Source organism: Vulpes lagopus, chromosome 12 (genome assembly GCF_018345385.1).
Source record: "Vulpes lagopus strain Blue_001 chromosome 12, ASM1834538v1, whole genome shotgun sequence".
NCBI lineage: Eukaryota > Metazoa > Chordata > Mammalia > Carnivora > Canidae > Vulpes > Vulpes lagopus.
This window is the reverse complement of record NC_054835.1, coordinates 66,537,176-66,559,796: the sequence shown is the minus strand read 5'-3', so window position 1 is coordinate 66,559,796 and position 22,621 is coordinate 66,537,176. Positions and strand designations below refer to the sequence as shown.

Below are 22,621 nucleotides of genomic sequence, written 5' to 3'. Positions count from 1 at the left end.
CAAAAACAATAAAACCTACCCCTGCTTAAAATGATTATAACCCAAAATTAAGGCCAGAGAGGTATAAACCAACTATTTCCCAGGGTAACAAAAGACCTATGTTTATTTTATCAAAAGTGAAAGTTGGAAACAGGAAAGTTATGTATCAATTAAGAAGAGGTATTGAAAATTCTAGACAAACATTGGGAAGTCTTAAAATGGTGCAGTGCTCTGACAATGTGGTTACAAGTAGAGAAAACACATTTTTACAAAAAGTATGCATTAGCTCTTGCTATGTCTGAACAAGAACCTTATTCAAAAGTGAAGCAAAACGAAAGACCTGGGCATGCTGGTACAAATCAGCCTTCTTTGAAGTTGTAGTATTCCTGAAACTGCTTTGTACTCTAGTAATAATTGGTTTTATGATTTGTCTTAGAAGATGAAGTGAAAGTTTAAATTTCATTAAGTATAGAATCTTGTGGGACTGTACTATTCACTATAGACAGAAAAGATATGCAGTTTGTCATATAAGCTTTATTTACTTTGAGGGAGAAATGATTCCATGAACCTAAGAGGATAAAAAAGTGTCAAGAATTATGGCAGAATTGTAGATATCCTTTTGTTTACAGATTCAGAAATTTTTGGCAGGGCAGTCAAAAATTCCAGTAAATCTGAGTGATATTGATTATGAATAAGTGCATATGAATTAGTATTTTATTTGTCTTAACCAGTTCTTTGACTCTAAAGATTTGGTTTTAATCATGATTTAATCAGTTATGCCTGTCAACAAATGGAATATCATATTTTTCTAAGTTGGCTAAGGGAACTTTGAATTAAGGTTAAGTACAGAATTAATATTTCAGAGTAGTTAGTCCTTTCTCTTGGGTTGGGGATTAAATTCACTAAACAAAAAAAAAATAGTAAGAAACCAGTTATAATTTCAAATGAAGTTAATTTGAATTTTCAATGCCAGATTTAAGATGTGGCCTATTTAACTATTGAAAAATGCCAAGATTTCTAATGGTAATAAAAACATGGAATGTGCACAATTATATGAGTTAGTATATATAGTAAAAGGATAACTCTCTGTGGTCATTAGTTTCATTCTTAGTAACCATCCAATCATTCTAGATGTGGTACAGTAATTCATAATCCATGACTCCTTCAGTTAATAGAACTGGACTTTGAAAAGTATGTATCTCATAACTTTTCTGTGGATGAGATAAATATTAGGCCTTGTGGATATATGAGCTGTTCAGCAAATCTGTTTATTTTCATGAATAAAATAAAAATATATTAAATGTGCTATTGCATAATGAAGGTATTGACATGTTAGTTCAGTCATTGGCTCATAAAAGCATTATTTATCACTGCAAAGGGAAGGAAGGAAGGGGGGAAATCATAGATTAAAAGAGATTTAAGAGACCCAGTGACAATTGCCTGTATGGGTTTTTTATTTAGATCTGGATTAGAACAAACTTAAACAAACAAACAAACAAACAAACAAACCACTTTTGATAAAGTTGGGGAAATTTGAGCACTGATTGGTATTTGGTATTGTAAGTTATTAGTTAATTGTAGATATTAGAATGTTATTGGCTTATGTTTTAAAAGTCCATCTACGTCTTAAAGAGATACATACAGAATTCTCTCCAGATGCAATGGTATAATCTTAGGAATTTGCTCCAGGATACCAGAGTGGTAGGATAAGGGTTAAGGAGTGGGTGGAGATATTAATGAAACATGATTTGCTAAGAGTTAATAATGGTGGGCATAATTATACTATTCTCCATAATTTTGCATTAGTTTGAATTTTTTCGTAATAAAGATTAAAAAAATAATGCAACATTATTGAAAGATAACTGGCAGCACTAGGTGACACTGCTATATAATATATTCAGAAGTGAAGATAGTGATGAGCAATACAAACGTACTTAAAAACATATGTGTAAACCTTGTATTTTGCTTTCCTTTAGAGCTGAAGCCATTTATCTGAATCTCGGATGATTAACACTTAAATGCTTAACTCTCAAAACTGCTCCAGAGTCCCACAGTCAAGATCAGATGATTCAAGTTACCACCGAGAAATTACCGTCTTGAGTTCTCCGGTAAGATAATAATAAATATTCTGAAGGCTAAATAGTGAGTATGGAGTCTATGTTTGAGTGACTAGCTTCTATTATAATTTCTTCATCCTGATGACTGCACCAGGAATTGGAAATTGTGGTTATCAACCAGGGATCTAGTACAACAAGGCTTTATAGCATTTCCTCCTCGTAGATTCAGCTAGTGATGGGTAGTCTGGTCACTGGAATGCCATACTTTCCTCTTGCTCCATGTCTCAGGGTGGGGCCTTCTGAAGCTGGTGCTGAGAAATAGTTTGGCTTCCAGGATGTTTGTTAGGGATCAACACCTGTTAAGAGAGGAGGTTAGGAAGCAGATTAGGCAAAGGAAACGGAGCTGCAATTCAGGCTTAACAAAGCCTTGGCCAAGCCTACAGGAAGAACTGTAGTTTTGAGAATTTCTTTCCCTTCATAGATAAATAGTAAGTTCCTTGGGAATAGAGACATATTTTCGATGCCCTTGCACGTTGCACGGGCCATGATAGACACTGGCCAGCAAACGTGTGTGGAATAAAAGAAATCTGAGAAAAATCTTGTGGCTCTATATCACCTACCCCTTGCCTTGCCTTTCCTCAGTTGAAAGTGCCATTGAGAACAGGGGGGTTAATAGAGACACAGGTGGTTGTCTTGTATATCTTGAACAAGCATGATGATAATCAGCCTGTTATAAATCACTGTTTCTTGGTTCCATGAGCTAAGGGGGACCTGCAGCGGGACCCAAAGAGAACCACAAACAGAAGTTGTAAAGAATATGTGATCCTGCCTGTAAGAGGAGAGGGAAAAGACCCTGGGAGACACAGCAATAACTGTTCAGCTCTGAAGCCATACGGATTATGGTTCTAACCAGTTGTTTTTTCATGGCGGGGAGTGGGGGGGAGGATAGGCTGTTCTGATAAGAGTTTTTATCCTTTTATCCTCAATGGTTGAGGGAGCATCTCCTTCTTAGAAGCATTTTTTTAAAAGTCAACCTTATTTTCTAATAAGTGTGGTCCTGCTTTAGGTAGGGGAAGAAATTTAAGTCTTTGATTTGATTTCCTTGTTTTTCCTTAATTTTTATTGTAGGATTCCCTGAGATAGGATATGCATCAATAAATCCTTTAGGTTTTCCCCTAACCTTAATAATATATTATTACTTTGCATGTAGAGGACCTTCAATTAATGTATTTTAAATGAATGAAATAAATAATTGACTTCATAATTAGTGTGGTAAAATAAGGATTAAACACACAGCAATTTTTTTTTTTTTTTTAGATTTTATTTATTTATTCATGTGAGAGACACAGAGAGAGAGAGAGAGAGAGAGAGAGAGAGAGAGAGAGGCAGAGACACAGGCAGAGGGAGAAGCAGGCTCCATGCAGGGAGCCTGATGTGGGACTCCATCCCGGGACTCCAGGATCACGCCCTGGGCCAAAGGCAGGCGCTTAACTGCTGAGCCACCCAGGGGTCCCCACACAGCAATTCAGAATTAGGAATTTGCCTGTTTTTACATTACAACTTTTTTAAAGGTTTTTTTTTGTTGTTGTTTTTTAAAAATAATTTCTACACACAACATGGGGCTCAAATTTAGCAACCCCAGAGGAAGAGTCACATGCTCTACCAACTGAGCCAGCCGCATACCCCTTTTCATTACAACTTTTCCTGCTATCTATTTACTCTTTTATGCTTCATCTTTTAAAATATCTAAATTATTTCCTTCATGTTGAATATTAGAAGAATCAGATTGTGGTTGTATTTTTGCTGAGTCAACCAGATTTATTTTTAAAATGTATATCCTTCAAAGTCAAAAATTTGATTACTTAGGGAGTTTACGCCTTACCTGATCATTTTTTTTTTTTTTTTTTTTTTTTTTTTTTTTTTTTTTTTGATCATTGTTTTTAATTTCCTTCTTGCTCACTTTGTACCCCCACCAGAGGGCAGGCAAAGGAAAGGAGAAAAAAAAAGATACTAATTTCAGTTCTCAAAGTTTTATATAAGCACCTTTCACTGGTGTATTTTGTCATGCTTCTGGACTACTTTAAGGCAGTAGAATCAGCTGCTTTTGCTATGTTAAAATATTTAGTAGAATGCTCAGTTCTTTGAAATTGAATTATGTAAGGTTGATTTACTGGGTTTATAGAACTAAATATTTATACTTTAAATTCTTGAATTTTATGTTCTTAGATCCATATATTTTTAAATTATCCGTCCTTTTTTTTGGCAGTTCATGACAAAGTTTTCATTGCTATTATTGATAATTATGATTGATGATAATGAGTTTTTTTGTGTTTAAAAGTACATTGGAAAGTTCACAATACGGTATAAAGTTTTAAATTACTGCTTTTAATGTCCAATAAAACTTGATGTTTCTGAGGTCTCAGTGAACTTTCAGAATGATAAGAATTATCTTTTGAATACAAGTTACTGTTTTGCACTTCAGCTGTAAGTTTCTTTAAAAGTAAGACACGCCCCAAATGGAAGTAAATTGGTCTTAACATTATTACGGCTTATATTTTCAAAGTCTAAATGTTAAACCAAATGGGTGCTAAACATTTTATTGTCTCATTATTGCTGTTAACACCCATTGTACATGTACACGTACGTGTATGAATGTATGAAGTGCAGTTTCATGGTCTATAGCTGTTTGGTTTGTTATCAGTAAGAACAGTGTATGTCTTAAAAATCAGCTTCAAAACACCTGGCAGTTGACCTCCTGGCTCTTAGCACCACCTAAGTTCACATGACATTTCTTTTTGCTCTTTGACACGAATAGTATACCTTACCTTCCCATCAGGAAGTTGGTACTAGCACCTTCCCATGTGTTCGTGGGGCCAGTAATGGAGAACCTTAAGATGGATTTTTTAAAGAGAGTTGTTCCTCCCATTCTTTCGGGAGATGTGGTTTTGGATACTATAGATAGCTTTCGGGAAAGCTCCCCAAGATTACTTAAGATGAGACGTCTTAGTTTGCCTTCATCAGAGAAGATTGTAGATGAGAAAGATGGAATCTATTCCTGTCATAGTAATTATGACAGACACCAACATCAACAACTAGGTAAAGTAAAAATGTATTATTTTAAATTCTTTAAAATATTTTAGGAAAATAAAATTTTTACAAGTATGAAGTCTAGTGAGCATAGATCTTTAAGTCTAAATATAAAAAATGTTTAATATAGTAAATGTATATTTGATCTAAACTTTTTTTTAAGTATCCAAATTATTTTGAGTTTAGATGGAGAAATGTTGATGTTATAAATCAAGGTCATTAAGCCACTAATAAAATAAAAACTTTGGTGATCTTTGGGAAAATATTTTGATGAACAAGTATTATATTTACTGAAAAAATGATGTTGGTACAACCTATGGGATATGTAAATGAAAATTAAGATATGAGTTTTATCTATCACTATAGAAGCCACTTAAATTTTGTTTAAAAAACTATATCCCCCCCAAAAATAAATAAAAAAAATAAAAAACTATATCCCATTCTTAAAAAATATATATGTGTGTGTATGTTTGTGTATGTGTATATATATATATTCTCTGTTATATATATATATCCATCCCATTCTTTTGTTCTAAAGATAGTAAATATTTGGAATGAAATATCAAAGAGTCACATATTTTAATATAATTATTATTTTGTGTCATAGTATCTTTGTTTCCTATAGTCCTACAAAGTTGAATTTAATGCCTTTTATTTTATTTATTTATTTTTTTAATGTCTTTTAAAATTTGAGAGTATAGTATTTATTATGTATTAGGAGAAAAATCAGTTTTGCACATAGTAACCAGCAAATATTAAAAGACAGGAAAATCATGTAGGAAGAAGTTTTAAGTTTTTACATTTTTGACTAAACCACTTTAAAAATGTTATAATGAAAAAAAAATGTTATAATGTTCTGTGTGATTATGAGCTTTTTAATCCCAGGGAATAAATAAGTGCTCATATAAATTAAAGTAATATTAGTAGAAAGTAGAGTTTCTTGTAAGCTCTCTGCAAGTTTGATACATATTTTTATAGCTGTTTTCTATGCATCTTTGAATATGGTACATACACATTTTTATTTATAGAGTTTAAAGATGAGATTTACTGCCCAGCTGTTCTGATACTTGCCTTTTCACTTATTCCACCATAAACATCTTTCTATCTCATTTAAAATGTTCTCCATTGTGTGGATATAATAATTTATTCAATCAGTGTCTTATTGATGAACATTTAGAGTGATTTTAAGTTTTAGTTATTAAAAATAGTTATATAATAAATATCCTTTTGTATATCACTTTATACTTCTGTATAATTACTTCTCAGTATAAATTTCTATGTGCATTTTAAATTTTGATAGACAATGCCAAGTTACCTTTAAATATTTCTCAGTTTAAGCTCCCCAGAGCAGGGCATGTCCCTATTTTTTTGTATTCTCCCTAACAGTATCTCTTGTCAGTTATTTATTTATTTATTTATTTACTTACTTACTTACTTTTAAAGATTTTTTTTACTTATTCATGATAGAGAGGCAGAGACACAGGCAGAGGAAGAAGCAGGCTGCATGCAGGGAGCCTCATGTGGGACTCGATCCCAGGACTCCAGCATCACGTCTTGGGCCGAAGGCAGGCGCTAAACTGCTGAGCCACCTAGGGATTCCCTCTCTTGTCATTTAAAAAAAATGAGTTCATATTTATGAGAAGCCATATATTTTGTCAAATATGTAAAAGAAAGGGGAAGGATCTTTAAGAAGGATATGTTGGCATTTACAGTGTACTGGTAAGAAGTAAGTTTTCATGCTCTTACTTTGGTGGATAAAGTAGAGCTGAGGCCACTGATGGGTTAGGTGTGTCATAATTTAAATTTGTAAGTCGTTCAGCCTTTAGTTTTGTGCTCAGCAGTGTATGCATATGTAAAGCATATTAATGTTTGGTTCTTGAATTTACTGTGTTTGGCTCTGTGCTGAGCATGGAGCCTGCTTAAGAGTCTCTTTCCCTATGCCCCTCCCCCTACTCCTGCGTCTGTACACTCTCCCTGTCTTTCTCTCAAAAAAAAAAGTGTAATAATTAGATTCGTAATCTATATTAATTTGCAATAAACACTCAATTTGATGATTAAAAATTTTCTATAGTATCTTTTTACCAATGACGATCAAAGCAAAGCAGATTCATGGAGTACTGAAAAATCTGTTGCCTAAAATTTCAGAGGCTGCAAGTTCTTTGCAGGATAACTTTTGCTCAATTTTTCTCTTTGAGAATAAAATTCAGCTTCATGGAGCGACTTAAAATTAATGACAGGATTTCTTTGGCAATTTCTGTAGAGAGACATGGTCTTTAAATGTTTGGTTCTTAAATTTACTGATCAAATTCCTTTTCTTGAATCTCAAGATTTGATACTAAATTTATATTGTACAAGAGAATAAGACACACATGATTCGCAGCAGTGTGCAAATAGGTTGCTTGGAACTCAGCTTGAATGAATTTTACTTCCTGTTTACTGGTGGTTCTGAGATAGAGATAATACAGTAGTTTACCCAGAAGTTTTGCAAATATGACTGGATACGGTTCTTTTAAGGGGTGTTACAGTTTTGTTCATGTAATGAAAGGAGAAATCAAGACTATGAAGAGATCTCATATCACTAATGCAAAGAAGGAACTATTTCTTTTTTTAAATCTCATAGCTTTGTACTTGGATTAGTTGCCAACTTATTGTTAATTAAAAATGGAAGATTTTCTTTCTTTTTTTTTTTTAAGATTTTATTTATTTATTCATGAGAGACAGAGAGAGAGAGAGAGAGAGAGAGAGGGTCAGAGACACAGGCAGAGGAAGAAGCAGGCTCCATGCAAGGGAGCCTGATGTGGGACTCAATCCTGGGTCTCCAGGATCATGCCCTGGGCTGAAGGTGGCACTAAGCCGCTGAGCCACCCGGGCTGCCCTGGAATATTTAATCTCTAAAGGGTAGTAGACAAGATTGTAATATGGATAGGTAACTATACTTTCATGAGAGAATCAATTGAAAATAAGCTAGTCTGAAATATAGAGAAATTTACTTGCTACTTTAAACTCTGAAGTGTTTATAGATACTTAGGGTTTCCTTAACAAAAAAAATGCATAGAATTTTGTGGGAGGTGCAGGGTTGTTGATATCTTGAAAATTTTTCTTTGCTTTTGATAGATTTTTTTTTTCATTTTTCCTTTACATATTAAGTTACCCGAATATTTTAAGAAGTAGAGCTGAGGCACTGATGGTTAGGTGTGTCATAATTTTAAATTTGTAAGTCGTTCAGCCTTTAGTTTTGTGCTCAGCAGTGTATGCATATGTAAAGCATATTAATGTTTGGTTCTTAAATTTACTGATCAAATTCCTTTTCTTGAATCTCAAGATTTGATACTAAATTTATATTGTACAAGAGAATAAGACACACATGATTCGCAGCAGTGTGCAAATAGGTTGCTTGGAACTCAGCTTGAATGAATTTTACTTCCTGTTTACTGGTGGTTCTGAGATAGAGATAATACAGTAGTTTACCCAGAAGTTTTGCAAATATGACTGGATACGGTTCTTTTAAGGGGTGTTACAGTTTTGTTCATGTAATGAAAGGAGAAATCAAGACTATGAAGAGATCTCATATCACTAATGCAAAGAAGGAACTATTTCTTTTTTTAAATCTCATAGCTTTGTACTTGGATTAGTTGCCAACTTATTGTTAATTAAAAATGGAAGATTTTCTTTCTTTTTTTTTTTTAAGATTTTATTTATTTATTTATTTATTTATTTATTTATTTATTTACTTACTTACTTACTTTTAAAGATTTTTTTTACTTATTCATGATAGAGAGGCAGAGACACAGGCAGAGGAAGAAGCAGGCTGCATGCAGGGAGCCTCATGTGGGACTCGATCCAGGACTCCAGCATCACGTCTTGGGCCGAAGGCAGGCGCTAAACTGCTGAGCCACCTAGGGATTCCCTCTCTTGTCATTTAAAAAAAATGAGTTCATATTTATGAGAAGCCATATATTTTGTCAAATATGTAAAAGAAAGGGGAAGGATCTTTAAGAAGGATATGTTGGATTTACAGTGTACTGGTAAGAAGTAAGTTTTCATGCTCTTACTTTGGTGGATAAAGTAGAGCTGAGGCACTGATGGTTAGGTGTGTCATAATTTTAAATTTGTAAGTCGTTCAGCCTTTAGTTTTGTGCTCAGCAGTGTATGCATATGTAAAGCAGAGAGAGAGAGACAGAGACAGAGACAGGCAGAGGGAGAAGCAGGTTCCCTGCGGGGATCCTGAAGCGAAACTGGATCCCAGCACCCAGGGATCATGCCCTGAACCAAAGGCAGATGCTCAACCATTGAGCCACCCAGGCGTCCCATAAAGCATTACTCTGAGATCTGGTGTTTCACTTTAACAAACAGTTGATGATGATTTTTATAACACTCTGGTTACATCAGCTGAAGAAGTGGATAGCTGTTACATGGGACTTTTACAAAAACAATTAAGAGACACGCATTGGGATACCATTCCATTTCATTACAAAGTGTTAATGACTCCGTGGGATAATAAACATTTAAATAGTATACCGGTATACCTCTCTTGAGGTATTATTCAGCAGGGCTCACTAGCAGGGATAAATCAGAATGTAGCACTTAGTATAAAATTCCAAATGCCTCTTGGTTGAGTTTTTATTTTTTATTTTATTTATTTTTTTAATTTTTATTTTTTTAAAAGATTTTATTTATTTATTCATTCAGAGAGGGGGAGAGAGAGGCAGAGACACAGGCAAAGGGAGAAGCAGGCGCTATGCAGGGAGCCCGACGTGGGACTCGATTCCAAGACTCCAGGGCCATGCCCTGGGCCGAAGGCAGGCACCAAACCGCTGAGCCATCCAGGGATCCCCTTGGTTGAGTTTTTAAAGGCTACTCTTTATTTGACCAGTAAAGAAAAAGGGGAGCTGCTACTAACTGGATTACCTAATTAAGGTAATCTTAATTGAGTGATCTTTCCAGTTTTGTTTTTGCAGAACCATTGCTCTCAGTGGTCAGATTTCCTATGTCCAGAATAGCTCATTTGTGTTTGCCCCCCCCCCCACCCCCCCATCCCATACTGGGTAGAGGAACATCATGGCAGGCTAGTTTCCTTTTAGGAGGGAATGAGATAGGTGATGAGCAATTGAAGTCTTCCTCAGAGACTGGACTATTATTATGGAGTTTAGAGGAAGTCCTGGGAGATAACGGAGATGAGGTTTTCTTCTAGCACTTCTCTAGCTTGTAGTGAGAACAGACATACGGGGATGGGAGAATTGTCTGGAATTCTGAAGTGTGATAAAAAGGATGGTGGGCAAGGCAGTGTGTGGGAAGAACCTGAGCTCCAGGTGATAATCCATCTGCTCTGGAATTTCTAGCCTGACCCAAATAATACTTTGTGTAAATATGTGAAGAGGTTCAAGAGTTTTTCATGCTTGTACAAGTGGGATTTAGAAGCACTGGGCTTCATAGTGTCATGGAATCAAGCAGCGTCCCTGACTTAAGAGAGCTCTTGGAGTACTTTTCAGGCTATAATCGTTGGAGGGCATAGAAGAAGCCTCACTGGATATTATGTTCACACCTTCTCTGCATCTAGATGGAGGAGAGCTAGCAGGAAGACCTCCAGGTGGTGTAGGAAGGAGGCAGTGGAGGATGGACGACCCAGAGAGGAGTGGAGTGGGCTTTGACCCGGACTGAGCCAAGGTCGCCCGGTGACTGGCTGTGTGTCCTTGCATGGGTTACCTCGTCTCTCCAGGCCACTGAACCTCACCTATCAGGGTGAAAGGATAGCTCCTTTTGTGGAATTGTTTTTGAGATTATAAAACATGACAGCAGGATTGACACATAGTTTAATATTTGGTGGCTTTTATTATTTGCCCAGCGTTTTGGAGTTTTGAACTTGGAGGTAGATGAGTCACGTAGAACTAGAATTTATCCTTGGATCCATTGCATTGTTGAAAATACTCTAGGAATTTGGATCTAGGTCTTTTATTGTGCATAACTCCAAAAACTTTAGCTTGTGATTTATAGCCACATGACAGTTCCCAGGAGCTTGAGCTGCAGTGCTTTTTCTTGTGCTTCCTTCTTTGTCCACAGCATGTGCTCCTCCAGATAACCACTGCCAAAAAGGTTGTGTGGTTCAGATACAAAGGTTTTTAGCAGTTAACGCAGCACCACGGCTTCACGGTTGCTCTCGGTCATTTTTAGAGTCAGCCTAACACTTCACGAGGAAGATCGTTTTAGACCATCTCCTCAAGTTTCGTGGATGTATATTCTTTAAAGTTGGCACAGTTAGGTATGGCTTGAGTTAGGGTCAGGGCTTCACTCCCATGGCCTTTAGAAAGGACCTGCAAGAAACGTAATTGAAATAAAGATGCTTCTGTCTCCCTTTCTGAAGGGCCTGGAATAGCTTCCCCTCTTTCCCTGTTTTCTGTTCTGCTTCTAGATCACAGAACTGATCCTCATCCAGTGTGCACTGGTACAGTGATACTAGTTGTTAAAATACCACAGTTCCTCCTATCCATTGAAGGTATTGTATCTAGGATAAAATAGCTGAAACAAAGTAGATAAAGAAAATATATAACTAAATAGTAGGCAAAATAACCCAAAATAATAGAGGCATAAAAAGGTGAATAAGATAATAGATAGTATCTATATCAGAAAACATTAAGAAAACAGTGAAGATGATGTTAGAAAAATGTAGAAGAGGTGCAGATGACTAAAGCTGAATGTAAGTTTAAAATGTAACTAAAGGAATATACTGGAAAAAGTTAAACAAAAAAATAAAAGGAGTGTGCCATAAAAGGAGTTCTGGAAGCAGCATAAGGGCCAAGGGTTGACTCCACCCACATACAAGTGGGAGCCTTTGGGTGGAGGCCGCCGTGGATCTCAGCTTCTGGTCCTGGCCAGGTCCTGGGTCTGGAGCTCTGCAGGGGTCACAGAGGCCTCGGCATGGCCACGCTTGGGTCTAAATCATTTCCCTCAGCCTCAACCTCAGTCAGGTATTCTTTGCATCAGGACTCTACCTCACTGTCCACCAGCTTCGTTATTCCATTTAATGTAAAAGTACTGTTTCTTCTTACCAGATGGTGAGTTCTTTGTGAAGGGAGTTGATCTTACTTCTGTGGGGAGCCCCAGAGGTTAGCCCAATGGCAGGAACTTAGGAAGCAGCGAGTAAAAGTTCGTTGGATTTTGGAGTCCTCTCTCCCTTGGTTCCTGTCCTCTGTGTACCAGAGCACGTTTTCACTTGTCCCTGAGAGCTGCTGTCAGTCGCCATATTTAGCCGATTGACTTTTCCTTCAAAACCATCTAGCACAGTGCTCAGTAGCCAGTGGTTCCTGAGGCAAAACTAACCTTTCACAGTAGCTTCCACATGAAAACAAACCAAACCCCCCTCTCCCCCCAAATCCTCAAATCGTGCAAACAATGTTCTAGGGCATAGGTCAGCAAGCCTTTTCCGTAAAGGGCCCCGATAGTAAATATTTTAAGTTTTGTAGGCCTCGACTCTCTGTCACAGCTACTTAGCTCTGACTTCCTAGAGCAAAAGGAGCCCAGATGATACGCAAACAAATGTGTGTGGCTGTGTTCCAGTAAAAGTCCATTTACAGAAATAGGTGATGAACTGGACTTGGCCTGTGGGCCAAAACATTCAGACCCCTAAACTAGAATATGGAAAAGAATATTGCTAACATCAGAGGGCAGGGAACTTACCTGGGAAGCAGAGAATGGAAGGGATCCATTTGAAGAAGGGATCTAACGTCATACTTATTTGTATTTTCTATAGCCCTTGGAATAGTGTTTTATCGATAGTACATGTCCAATAAATATTTGTTGATTCAATTCCGGATCCAGCTGTGTCACTTGTCCTCTCTGGGCTTCAGTTGTCTCATGTAAAATTTTATGGGTTATGTTATGTGATCTTTAAAGTCTCTCCAGTTTAAAAAAAAAAAAAATCTGTGACTCACCGACTGTTTGTGGAAGGCCAGATGGTTTATTCTTTAAAGATAACAGTTGTTGGCTTATTACATTTCCCGTATGCCCTTCGTATCCTCATGAATTCTGAAATGGTTGCTTTTATCAGTCGTTTTGTTTTAGTCTTTCCGCATGGGAACTCCCTGTTCATTAGGCTATAACCTATACCTCCCCCCCCATCTCTCTCACTCCATCCTACCATATATGTGAATAGAATACACATTTTGTCTGTTTTAATCATCAAATTTATTAAACCTCGTCATTTTTTATTGTTATTTAAAAGAATAAATTAGCTAGAAAGGTCCATAGATAACCTCAGGTGATTCTTTGTAGAAAGATGACAGTTAAGATAAGGATCAGTCTTGTTTAGAATTTTTCTAAGTTCTGTATCAGTAACGTGAACATCCATCATTTGATTTATTCATTTAAATTGTTAAAGATAAACTATCAAATGTAAATTATAGTCACCATAACTGAATCCTAAATTCTTCTTTTTCTTAGATTTTTGATAGCTTTTTGTTTCTAAACTATTAAGACTATGTAAGCTGTGTGATGATCCTCTTACACTGTTCTCAAGAAGTCTAAGTCAGTATATACTTCTAGCCTACTTGATAAAGAAACTTAAAAAAAAACTGAAAAGTTCTTTGTAAGGAATATAGAGAATTTATTTCTTGCGCCTCTAAATTTTCCTAATCACCTATTTTTTTTTTTTTAAAGTAGGCTCCACGCCTAGTGTGGAGCACAGTGGGGGCTTGAACTCACGACCCTGGGATCAAGACCTGAGCCTAGATCAAGAGTCAGATGCTTAACCAACTGAGGCACCCAGCCTCCCTTCCAATTTCTATTTTTAAATAAGTATAGATGTGTGCTAAAAATGGCATAAACAAGATAATGATGTTTTTATATTAGTATATTTTAAAGTAACTCTTCTTAAACTTTAATGTGCTTGAGAGTGACCTAGGGAACTTACAAAAATGTGGATTCTGATTTACTGGGTTTAGAGTGGGGGCTTTAAAGAATGTAAAGATTAAGAAGGCAGGTTTTTCCAAATTCCTTTGACACAGTATATGTTAAGGTTACTCGTGCAGAAATGTTTTTTGTGTTTTGGGCTTGCCCATTTAATTCTGTTGGATGATCTTTTCATCTTTTCTCCCTGCCCTTACTGGCATTCTGCTTGCTAAGTGTGGTTTTTGTCTGTACATTTGGTTCCCCGTGCAGTTGACACCTTTCCTTTTCTGTTTTTGACTCTGTTTCGTGGCAGCCTTGCTGACTCACCCCTTTGTTGTGAAACTAAGAATGCTATCAAAGGTGGCTTTAATGATGAACACTTGTAGTTGATTGAAAATGTTCACGCTACTGGCAGTGCAGGAAAAATCCAGAAAGGTGGGTGTTGGCAGGAAATATTGAGCCTTTACTTGGTAATGGGTGCTTCATGGGTACGGTGACCATAGGTCTCTGTAGACCCTGGCCAGTTTTGGCACATCATTAATGGGGCCTACTTTTGGGCTCAAAGTCTGGTTTTGGTCACTTTGTGTTCACCCTATTCATAGCTTATAGAATTTTATCTAGCCTTTGCCGGTAGGATTGACCGATTATAATGCATGGAATACCCTTTTCTTCCCAATACATCTTACAATATATATTGACAGTGACAGCGTCTTAGTAATAGCAATTGTAGTTTGTTGGGGGCCAGTGAGTATACATTATGTGTATTGTAAAAAAAAAATACAAATCTATAATATTTTTTACTTTATTTATTCATGAGAGACAGAGAGAGAGAGAGCGACAGAGACACAGGCCGAGGGAGAAGCAGACTCCATGCAGGGAGCCTCATGTGGGACTCGATCCCTGGTCTTCAGGATCACACCCTGGGCTGAAGGCGGTGCTAAACCACTGAGCCACCCAGGCTGCCCAAAAATACAAATCTAATAACGAGTAGCCTTTAGAATGGAAAATTTTATTTTTTAATTATTTTTTAAGGTTTTGTTTATTTCAAGCCATCTCCATACCCAACACGGGACTCAAACTGCTATGACCCAAAGATCAAGAGTTGCATGCTCTTCCAACTGAGCCAGCCAGGCATCCCTATAAAATTCTAAATCTGAGTTTTTATTAACAGTATCTTTAAAAATTATTTCAGGCAATTGAAAATAATTTCTCATGTCCAGATAAGGATCTCAGGAATCAATTTTAAATATATTCACAAACTTTTATTTTCATTCAAGAAATAATAATATCTTAGCACTGGACCACGTAATAGCAAATTGGTATGGTTTGTGAAGACAAGAAAGTATGATTACAGGGTCTGGGCTGTTTCATTTTAAGCAGAGGAAGCAATTTTTTTTAATGGGTGAAATATATAAAAATAAACCAAAAGCTAAGAACAAGTTGGACTATTAATAAATATCTCATGTTGGGAAGGTAACAGTAATTGTACCTTACAGCATACACAAGTTATATAATTGCTTCATAGGTAACCACTCCCAAAATGATAGAGTGTAGTTAAAATGCTTCTTTATAGATTTCATGTTGCTAATTTGTGAATATATTGATGCGTTGGTTCAGTCTGTGACATTTGTATAAAACTTACCTTTATTAGAAAACCTTTTATAACTATTAATTCAGAAACTTGATTTACATTCCTAAAATAAGCAGTTAATGTGGACAAAACCTGACACCTTACTACCCAGAAACCTAGATGGAATTCTGGTCCGGTCCGTTTCAGGAGCAGATTCCCTTCATTACTGACTTGCTTATTTTGTTGGCTCTTTCATAGTGCTGTATTTGAATTATTGCCTGTCTGTCTGTGTCTCTCTCTCTCTCTGTTTGGTTTGATTTTTCTTCACTTCAGGTAAATCCATTAATTTATGGTTATTGCTGGCTGGCAGGTACTTGAAAATAATGAATTTGTCCTCCCTCCTCCCCCTCCATCAACGGAGAGGACAGTGAGAGAGCTGGTGGGGTCTGTCTGCTTTCTTCTGTCTGTATCTTCCTCCTATCTATAGTCCTGACGTCGCTTTTGTACTTTGGATTGATCTAGACTGAGCTCTTCTTGGTGTGACATATGTCTGGCTATTCCATGTTCAGTGCCACAGTCCACACAGTCACTAGTAAAGCTCAGGTTCACTTTTAAGTATTTCAGCCTTATTCCCCCCACCCCCATCATCCTATTAGTCACCAACAAGAAGTATCTGGTAGGAAAAAATTGGAATCTCTCATTCCTGTCTTTATTGCTTTTTCCCTAACTACTTAAGTGTACTAGGGATTATTTTAGTCACTGTCTTTCTCTTCAGGGGAGGTTCTCCTCAAGTCCATTCTCCACCTCACCAGACAACTGGTCTGTCTCCCCTTGTTTCTGCTCAGAGCTCTTCTACAATATCCAGTTAACGATTTCAGTATTTCTTGGAGCCCTCTGGGTATTTCATTGCAAACCTTAAGTGAAAGAAAAAGAGTGGGTATGACGTTGGTACCCTAATCCTTGGTCAACCAGAGTTACTTTGATTTTAATCTATTTTCCTTTTTGGGTTTAAGCAAAGATTCATTCTTTAGGAGAGACCCTGCTGAACAGATTTGAGATTCAATTTCTTCCCCTTGGAGTGGCCATCCCTGACCACATGAACTCAGCAGGACCTCGTCTGTTTTTCTGTGTTAGGAGACCCAATTTATTGCTTTCACATCCCCAATCACAATTTGTAATTTTTATTTGCATGTTTGTATGTAGGGACTCACCACTCCCCTGCCCCCCCCCCACTCTTTATCTGCACCATTGTATCGTAACCTTCCCAAGGGCACAAAGATCTGTTTTATTTACTAAATTCTCATTTAGCACTTGGCATGGTGCTTCCAAACAGTGTTTAGACAATTGATATGTAATTAGTGATATGGTTGGGCTTCAATGTATCTTGTTATTATTTTCTATTTGTCCCATCTGTTTTGTTTTTTCTCCCCCTTTTGTTGCCTTCTTTTGAATTAATTGTATTTTTTTAGTATTATAATTTCACTATTGACTTTCTAAAAAAAAACTCTTCTTTTTTAAACTAGTTGGTCCAGAGTTTACAAAATGAAGTTCAGCTTATCCCAGTCTACTTTCAAATTATAGCATAATATTTACTATATAATGTAAGATCCTAAAATGTTATACTTCTGTTTCTCCCCTCTATCCTTTGTGCTATTGTAGTCACATTTTTTATTTTTACATATGTTATAGACCTGACAGTATGTTAACCGCTTCTGCTTTAAGCAATTAACTTAAAGAAACTTAAAATGAGAAAGAAAGGGTCTCTTTCTTTCTGGCATTCCTCATCAATTATGTGAACTCAGGTTTTCATTTTATATAATCTTATTACTGCCTGAAGAACTTCCTTTAACATTTTTGTATGCAAATCTGTTGGTGACAGACTCTTTTCAATTTTCTCTGTCTTAGAAAAGTTTTGCTTTTATCTTTATAAGATATTTTCACTGGGTATAGAATTATTGATTGGGCTGCCTGGGTAGCTCAGTCGGTTAAGCGACTGCCTTGGACTCAGGTCATGCTCCCTGGGTCCTGGGATGGAGCAGGGCTCCCTGCTCAGTGGGGAGTCAGCTTCTCCCTCTTCCTGTGTTCTTCTCTCCCTCTGCCCCTCTCCCTGCTTGTGCACTCTCGCTCTTTCTCTCTCTCTCTCTCTCTCATGAATAAGTAAGTAAAATTTGTCAAAACAAATTGTAGGTTATTGGTTTTATGATTGAAGCTTTTCAGCAATATCATTATGGGTGAAATGTTACCAACCAGAGAAACTCATTATAGACTTAGTGCCCAGGATAGAGCCTTGTATAGTTTCAGCTGAAACATCTGTGTTGACTTTTCCTTTTCCTCTATATGTAATATACTATTTTCTTTGACTGCTTTTAAGATTTTTTTTTGTCATTGGTTATTGACAGTTTGATTATGGTGTCTCTTAGCATGGGTTTTTTTTTTTTGTTTTTATTCTTGTATGTATATTTATTCTTGCTTCAGGTTTGATAACAGTTTTAGATTTGTAGGTTTATAGTCTTCCTCAATTTTAGAAAGTTTTTTATTATTTCTTCAAAGAGTATTTTCTGTTCATTCATCTCAGATTTCAATTACACATAAGTTGGGCTGTTTGGTGTTGTTCCAAAAATCACTGAGGCTTTGAGCATTCTTTTTTCTATTGTTTTGTCATCTGCACTTCACTTTGGATCCATTTCTTCACTTATTTCCATTTCTTCAAGTTTACTGATTTTTTTTCCTCCCCCAAATCTAATCTTTTGTTGGTCACATCCAGTGAATTTATTGTTATGGATAGATTGTATTTTACCTTTCAAAGTTCTATTTGAGTCTACTTTTTTCTTTCTTTCTTTTTTTTTTAAGATTTTATTTATTTGTTCATGAGAGACAGAGAGAGAGAGAGGCAGAGACATAGGCAGAGGGTGAAGTGGGCTCCCTGTGGGGAGTCTGATGCAGAACTTGATACCAGGACTCCAAGACCATGCCATGAGCTGAAGGCAGATGCTCAACCACTGAGCCGCTCTGGTGTCCTTTGAGTCTGCTTCTTATGTCTTCTATTTTCTCCTCATTATGTTTATTTTTTCTTAAGTCCTTGAGCCTATTTATAATAACTTTTTAAAAAAATTGTTTATTTATTTATTTGAGAGAAAGAGAATGCACAAGCAGGGGGGAGTGGCAGGCAGAGTGAGAAGCAGTCTTCCTGCTGAGCAAGAAGCCAGATGTGGGGTCATGACCTGAGTTGAAGGCAGACACTTGACCAACTGAGCCAACCAGGCCCCCCTATAATAGCTTTTTAAAGAGCACATGTGCTAAATCCATCATTTTTGTTATTTCTAGATCTCTAATGACTGATTTTATGGGTCACATTCTCCTACATCTTGACAAATAATTTAATGGTAATTTTTAATAGTTTTTAAATACAATTTTTTATTGGATACTGGATATTATAAATGTGACATTGTTGAGAGCTAGATTTTGTTACATTCTTTTAATGAATGTAATTCTTTGTTCTTGAAGGCAGTACTCACAGATAGCTTAATCCTTTGAGGCTTGTTTTGGATCCTTTGAAACCATGTTAAGAAGGATTTAATGTAGTACTTAGCCCATTGCCCTTCTGAAGTATCTACAGAATGCCCTAGGTATTCAACTATTATAGTTTCTTAGGCTTTCCTTGTTTTTAATTACCTAGATAATGCTGAAGAGTATTGGTTTGGTAATTTGTAGATTCTTCAGTTTAGGTTTATCTAATTTTTTTTTTCATAGTTAAACTGGGGTAATGGCTTTTTGGTAGGAAGAGCACAGAGGTAAAGTGCCCTTTTCATCATGATGATATCAAGACTCTGTACTCTCATCACTGATGGTATAAACCTTGATCTCAGGTGTCTCTAACAATAAAATTACTCTTTTCTCCCTGCTTTCTATATCGTACCCTTTGGAAGGAAGTCACCAAGTATAGCTCATGCTTTTAAGGGTTGAGACTAATGCTCCTTCTTCTTGAGGGTGAATTATCTACATAAATTATTTGGACTTCTTCTGAATATGTCTCAGGTCCATGAGACCATTCTCAGACTTAATGATCTATTAGAAGGACTCACAGGACACAGCATATAGTTGTACTCACAGCTGTGATTTATTACAGCAGAAAGGTACTATGCAAGTTAGCAAGTGAAAAGGCATATGGAGCAAAATTCAGGGGAAATCAGGTGCCAGCTTCCAGAATTTCTTCCAGTGGCATTATAGAGAAGGCAACTGATTCCTCAGCAGTGTGCTGCAACATTCCAGGTGAAATGTTACCAATCAGAGAAATTCATCAGAGACTCAGTGCCCAGGGTTTTTTTTTTTTTTTTTTATAATTTTTATTTATTTATGATAGTCATACAGAGAGAGAGAGAGAGGCAGAGACACAGGCAGAGGGAGAAGCAGGCTCCATGCACCGGGAGCCTGATGTGGGATTCGATTCCGGGTCTCCAGGATCGCGCCCTGGGCCAAAGGCAGACGCCAAACCGCTGCGCCACCCAGGGATCCCAGTGCCCAGGGTTTTTATTGGGACTGGTCACATAGGCATCTGCTGCCTGGCACATACCCAAGTTTTAGGCTCCCTGAAAGAAAGCAGATGTTTAGTATAAACTAATATTGTTTGTACTGACAGTTTAGGCATAGTGAACATGCTTTTTAGTTCTGGGAATGGTGGGGCCGTTTAAAATCGAAGTTCTTAAATGCTAGCTAAGAGCTGACCTTGTAAGCAAACATGTCAAAGGATAACAGACCTGCTAGATTAACTCTTCTGTACAGTGTGAGATTTGTCTCCTGTCTCTTATTTACTTACTTATTTATTTATATCAGTGTAGACTCATGGATATTTATTTTATACTTGGGGTTATGTTCCAAAACTACATTGTTTATTTTGTTATTCAAATTACTACAGCTTTGGCTCTTGGCAGCTCTATCAGTTGGCTCCCATATCCTCTTGATACACCTACTTTAGTTTGTGTTTGGAGGCTTTCCTACTTCCTGGCCTTAGAAAAGATGTTGTAGGCTTATCATGTGTGTTTGTGCTCTAGTTCTAGGCACCAGCCATTTACCGAGGGAACCCTGCTCTCTTTATGTAGTGAAGTTTTAAGATGTTAAATGCGTTGTAGAAAGTTTGGAAAATGTATAAGAAGTAAGTAGAAAGCACTAAGAAGTAAATGTTAATTACTGATATAATTATAGATAATTACTGTTAACATTTTGTTGTGTTACTTAACAAGAATCCAAAGAAAAATAAAAGTAATTTTTAAACCATTTTTTCTTCTTTTTAAAAAAAATTATTTATTTTCATTTTATATTCCAGTATAGTGGAATTTACTGGCAGTGTTATATTAGTTTTAAGTGTACAAGATAGTGATCTAGCACTTCCATACATCACCGAGGGCTCTTCACAAGTATATTCCATAATCTCCATCACCTATTTCTTCCATTTCCCCACTTTGTTTTCTTCCTTGTATTTCATGTGTAGTATTAATTACCTAATAGCCCTGAGAGCATCTTTCTCTCCATTCCTTAAGCCTTTCGGTCTCTTTTCTAAACTCCAGGAAAGACAAGGACTTTTGAAGAGGCCAAAACTTCTAGGGCTGTAGAAGCCTCTAGGAGTGATGGGATGGTTGACATTTTATATAGAAGAACTTGCCAAGTTTCTGGTTTTTGTCATTTTATAATTGTTTTGGATATCAGTGTATTACTTTGAGATACCTTAAAAAGTGTTAATATAAGGGATAAAATGCTTATATTTTCACCCTTTTTAAGGATGTTAATAACTAAAGACTTTTATTTCTTTTTGGATAAATTTCGGTGAATTGTATGATATTTTCCATTAAATCCAAACTTCATTGTATATTGGGGAACATTTTGTTCTGGTCCTATATCTAAGTGGAGTATTTTTGAAGGATTTATTGAGAATTTCTCCTGGCACACATTCTTTTGGTATATTAGAATGTACCTCTATCTTCCTTCTACTTAGAAATATAAAGCAAGGGACTAATTCCATGAATCCTTAAAATGCCAGTGAAAAGGACATAGACTTAAGCGGAAATTGATTAAATGGAAGAGGCAAACCTACTTTCTAACTCCTTGAGGGCAAGAGAACTGCCATGGTCATCTTTTGTATGCATCGCTTTATATTATCTGGCTTAGGCAAAGGGGATCTCAACAAAGGCTGGTAATATTGAAATTGTGAAATTCTTAAAAATATTCTAAATCTTACTTTATTTTTTATTTATATTTTTTAAATCTTATCATTTAAAAGCAGTCTTTTATTATAACCTAAAAGACAGAGAGGCATATAGTTAAAGGAAGTTATACAAAGTAGACTTTTCTGTTTTTCCTAGTATATACCATTGAGAAATGATACCCATGGCTATCTTTCTATGGTGAGGATATAAAAAAATGTATATATATAATACAACTTGGAGAATTCTGAATTTATAGAAGGAATAAAATAGAAGACTGATATTTTGACTGGTCTTTGGCAAGCTTGCAAGAAGCTCGAGGCTCTGTGTTTCTGTGATTAATCGATAGGTTAAAAATAGAGAAGTCATTTGAAGAATGATGGGAATATTATTATCTGTGTATAAAAGTATGATTTGTAATTGAGGGATTAAGAAAACATTCAGAATACTATAGGTCTCTGCTATCTTAGTCTTCTAAAAGGATTGTTGGGCTCATGTAGTTATGGGTGGATATGTAGTTCTGATTAATATTTAAGTGATTTGGGTGATAAAAATTTTGGGAAGGGTTAGAAAAGAAATACTTATTTCATTAAACTTTGGTAAATTTGTGATTCCTATTTGGAATAGTAGTACTACTTATTTTGTCCTTTGTATTTCAGAATAAAGTTCAGAGCCCAGGCTTTGCCCATATAACAGGCTTGTTGAATTATTTCACATATAAATGGAAAGTGCCTTTTTCACCCACCCTCTGCCTATAGGGAAATCCTGATGTACAGTAAAACTTCGAAAAATAAGCCCTGTAAATAATTTTATACATCTGTGTCCCAGAGAAACTATTTTCTGTAGTTGTATAT

The 22,621-nt window shown here is 36.3% G+C and overlaps 1 protein-coding gene across 1 annotated transcript in view; it reads left to right on the top strand.

The window, feature by feature from the left end:
* FRYL (FRY like transcription coactivator) overlaps nucleotides 1-22,621 on the top strand; it is a 258,580-nt gene that overhangs the window by 66,936 nt on the left and 169,023 nt on the right. Inside the window, exon 3 of the mRNA XM_041724310.1 lies at nucleotides 1,956-2,087. The gene's annotated coding sequence lies outside the window, so the exon portion shown is untranslated. The remainder of the gene's footprint in view (nucleotides 1-1,955; nucleotides 2,088-22,621) is intronic.